The sequence below is a fragment of the Bidens hawaiensis genome, unplaced genomic scaffold, assembly GCF_021521415.1.
Source record: "Bidens hawaiensis isolate Kalapana, Puna unplaced genomic scaffold, B.hawaiensis_p1.1 tig00018965_1, whole genome shotgun sequence".
Classification (NCBI taxonomy): Eukaryota; Viridiplantae; Streptophyta; class Magnoliopsida; order Asterales; family Asteraceae; genus Bidens; species Bidens hawaiensis.
In genome coordinates, this window is record NW_027492882.1 from 276,148 (window position 1) to 280,388 (window position 4,241).

Consider the following 4,241-nt stretch of genomic DNA (forward strand, 5'->3'; position numbering starts at 1 on the left):
TTGTTATTTGTCGCAGTCTATAACCGATTTCCCATAAACGTAACCATTAAGTGTAAGTGGGGACTATGAACATGTTTATATACGTGTTGAATTTATTATTGTTACATGAATTGTCTTGATTGCGTGATTTGTTCTACTTTCACTCAACATTTTAGTTGAATTATTATTTTGTTTCATCAATTTAACCAATGTTGTATCTTGGTCTAGAAATTTCAATTATGTATTCTTGATTGCAATGTTTATTAATTTGAGACAAATGTTTCACTTTGATCTTAAAATTTCAATTATTTTGCGATTATTAATCTCAATGTGGTCCTTATACACATTGGTATTTTATTGAAAATTTTCAAGAACTTAATCTACTCTGTTATTTTATTCAAGTTTCGTTTATCTTAGTCTCGAACCCAATGCTTTACCGACCTTCGTATTTCTATTTGTTAGCTTAATGCCACGTTTATTCATTCTGTTATTCTCGAATCCAATGTTTCGTTTAATTACAAAGATGTTTATGACCCTGATGTTTCATTCATTATTATTTTAAGTTACGGTTATATCGTTTAAACTTCAATTACGTCGGTCATTTCGTTTAAACTTCAATGATTTCATTCATTATAACCTAACGTTTCCTTATCCTTGACCTTAAGGACTTGTTTAGATTCTTGTTACTTTTCAATCCTTATAGTTTATTATTCTTGATTTAAAAGCTTTCATACAAGAATTTATTTTATCTTAACCCATACAATGGGACAAATTATGTGGACCATCCGATGATAAAGGTAATTATGGGTTGACACGTAATTATCCAAGTTCTCGCATGGAAGACATAATAAGTTTGGTCGTGTGCAATAACTCGAAACCTGGGACGATTTTGAAAAAACAGGACAAATGAATATATAATAAGGACATGGTGGATACGTCGCTGGTACATCCTATATATAAGTGCCCTTGCCATATTCCATTCGTAGCGTCTTTCGAGTCATTCAAAGATCGACGTTATGTTTTTATTTAGTTATTTTTAAAACCCGAAAACCCGACCCATTTTTGAATTTTTGGTTTTCATATATATATATGCTAGGTTATAAACCCGTGTGATACACGGGTTTGGGTAGAACAAATCTTGAAAGTAATATAAATTACATATAAATACAAATTAAATTTTCATAATTTTACATTTTAATTTAACTGATACGTTTAATATTTTGTTAATGTAAACTTGCTAATTTGGTTCTAAAATAAAGTGAAAATGCAAATACAAAATACAATAACATATTCTCATGATTATATGTATTAGTATTACAATTAACTAATATAATTTAATACCAACAGAATGTCCTACTCAATTAAAGTTTAAACCTGACTCACCTAACTCACAACAAAATTGACACATTTTATAATTACTTGTTATTAGCTAAAAGTATGATCAACCAACACAATTTTACATATTATATTTTGTTAATGATAAATTTGTATTAATATTACAACTAACAACAATTTTACAACTAACTAATAACAATTCAAGTTACTGTAAATAAGAAACAAACTTTCAGGATCCATACATATTCATAATATTTAATCACCCAAAACATACTTAGTACATGTTTAAAAACATTAACTCATAGATTATTTAAACATACATACCCCAAAACAACAAAATCAAATGCTTTTACAGGCTCATGATAACCAACCAAAATTACAATTTATGTAAATTCTCAAAACTTTCACATCTTAGCTCCTTTTGTTTTGATCATAGTGTACCCATCCACTAACAACTGCTTGAAAAGCCGCCAAGAATTTAGAATCAGCGAAAACACGCCCATCTTATCTCGAATTCTATAAGCAAAGAACTCCCTCATAATACAATTTTGTTGTTTGGTTGATGTAGATGAACAACACCTCCATGAGGTATATCAACTCTATAGCAATCTTCACCATAAGGAAATAACAATCGATACTGAAGAGCAAGGTAAGATGGATGTAGCTCACTAATATATATTAGAGATCCTTCAACATTTTTAGTATGTTGTGCTGCCTCCAAGCGACGACTTGAGATTTGTCAACAATGCTGAACATAAAGAAAATGAAATATATAAGTTATTAAATGACCAACATGTTTAGACATTTAAAAACATATTTAACAAAAGCATGCAATATTAAAGACATGGTACCTTTTTTCAAAAGCCTTAATGTTATCAATGGCATTGTTGATGCACAAGGTACTTCTGTGAATGGAAGAAGAAGCATACGCCCGCCCTAAGTAATAGGGAAGTAAAATAAAGAGCTATCAAAACTATCAGAAGACAAGTATAATGAATGGATACTAAAAAAATTATAAAAATTAAAACAAGTGGAATAAGTGAATCTTCCAAACTGCAAAATCATGACAGCGGTAACACCGTCCGGATTTTGGGACATGAAATCACTCATCTTCTAATCATAGCATTCCCACAATGTAACAAAAATAGTAAGTAACCTACATAATATAAAATAAAATTACCGAATGAATTTTATATGCAATTAAGTAACATATTTTGAAATTTATAAAAGAGGGAATTTAAAATAGCTTACTCTGAGTCACGAACTTGAAGATTTATTTTCTTTTTCATTTGACCATTTTTGGTTTTGTGATCAACCAAGTTAAAACAGGTATAAACATACCCGATGATATCTACAGAATAAAGGTAAAATAGCATGTTAGTGTAAAATAAAGTATATGATAATAATAAAATTACATAATATAAGTTATTATGACTACTTACCAACAACAGAATTCTGAGTCAAAGAATTGTTCAGAAGCATTTCAAAGTCAATGAATGAGAAGCCATATAAAGATCCAATAGGATCATTGCACCTCTTAACAACATAATTATCATTCAAAAACAGTTTATGAGGATGATTTGTCAATCGATAGGTTAAAAGGCTGTCTCCAATGGCAAACTTCTGAATTAAAACACATTCTTTATCAACCAAGAATCTTTCATGCTTGGATAAGTAAGCATTCATAACAGTTTCTTGAATCTTGGTACCCTGAAAATGAGTGAAATTGTTAGTTGAAAAGGATTAAAATACTTGACTAAAAATTTTAAAAATTACCTCCTCATCCATAAGGATCAATTCTACTGCGTGAGTAGTATTAGGATGCTTGAATGAAGGTAGCTTCCACAACTTTACAATTCTAACCTTAATAGTAGCATCAAGGGTTGATACATCAAGTACACTCATATTTGTAACTTCAGAATTGTCAAGTAACCTGTATTTATTTTCCAAAATTATGTATCAAAATTGAATGAATTCCTGTAAAGAAAGAAAATATGATATAATAAGTATATATATCTGGAACTCATTTTCGGAGTAACACTACCATCAATATTCGCCATATAGAAACCAGATGGGGATAAGTATGTTTGTGCGAGTCATATTTATAGGCATTCTAGTCAACTGCAAAATAAGATCGTGCAAAACTAACTTAAGTCAGTTAAGCCAAAAATATGCAAAGAACTGAATAATAGCAGTTTTAACCAGTTATTTATAATAAAAATGCGATAAATAAGTTTTAAACAGTTATTTTTTTGCCTGTTAATATGAATTACAATCTTGAGGATAACAAATTATTAACTTAAATACAATTATGATCAAATTCTGATTTGAAAAATGAGACACCATCAATAATTCATCATGTGATCAAATTGAAGGAAACCTAACTTAAAAAATCGAAGTAATTAAAAAGAAGTGTTGAATACTAATACGTAGATCTGTAATCTATATTCTTCAACAATTATATAAACGAAACATTAAAAGGATTCGATTAGAGGCTTTTGAAAAAACCCAAAATGCCTAAAAAAAACCGATTTACAATTTAAACAAAATTAGAAAATGATATCCGATGATTTATCTAAAACGCCAGAATTAGGGATTATGGTTTACAAGAAATGTATCTCGAAAGCTGTTGATCGGGAGGAAGGACGGACGAGGTGGTCTTGTGTCGACGGCTATTGGAGGAGACAAAGAAATTAGGGATTAGGGTTTGGTGAAGATGAATAAATGATATTTGAGGAATTTAGTATTTTTTATAATAAATGATATTTCAAAGTTGCCAACTTTGAAAGTTGAAGGATTAAAAAAATAATTACAAAGACAAGTAATGAGGAAATAAGGTAAGAAAAAGAAAACAACTTATCTTAAGAAAATAAGAAAAATTTCCATCCCACATGGAGAGATGAAAGAAAATGGAAGTGTTCTACATG

General features: G+C 29.5%; 1 long non-coding RNA gene across 1 annotated transcript; it reads right to left on the reverse strand.

Annotated features, from left to right (window-relative positions):
* Positions 1 to 2,255: 2,255 nt before the first annotated feature.
* On the reverse strand, positions 2,256 to 2,995 carry LOC143557452 (uncharacterized). Its single transcript, XR_013139580.1, has 3 exons — positions 2,757 to 2,995; positions 2,566 to 2,665; positions 2,256 to 2,470 (listed from the first exon to the last, which is right to left on the reverse strand). It is a non-coding gene; the product is annotated as an uncharacterized LOC143557452 (long non-coding RNA).
* Positions 2,996 to 4,241: the final 1,246 nt, after the last annotated feature.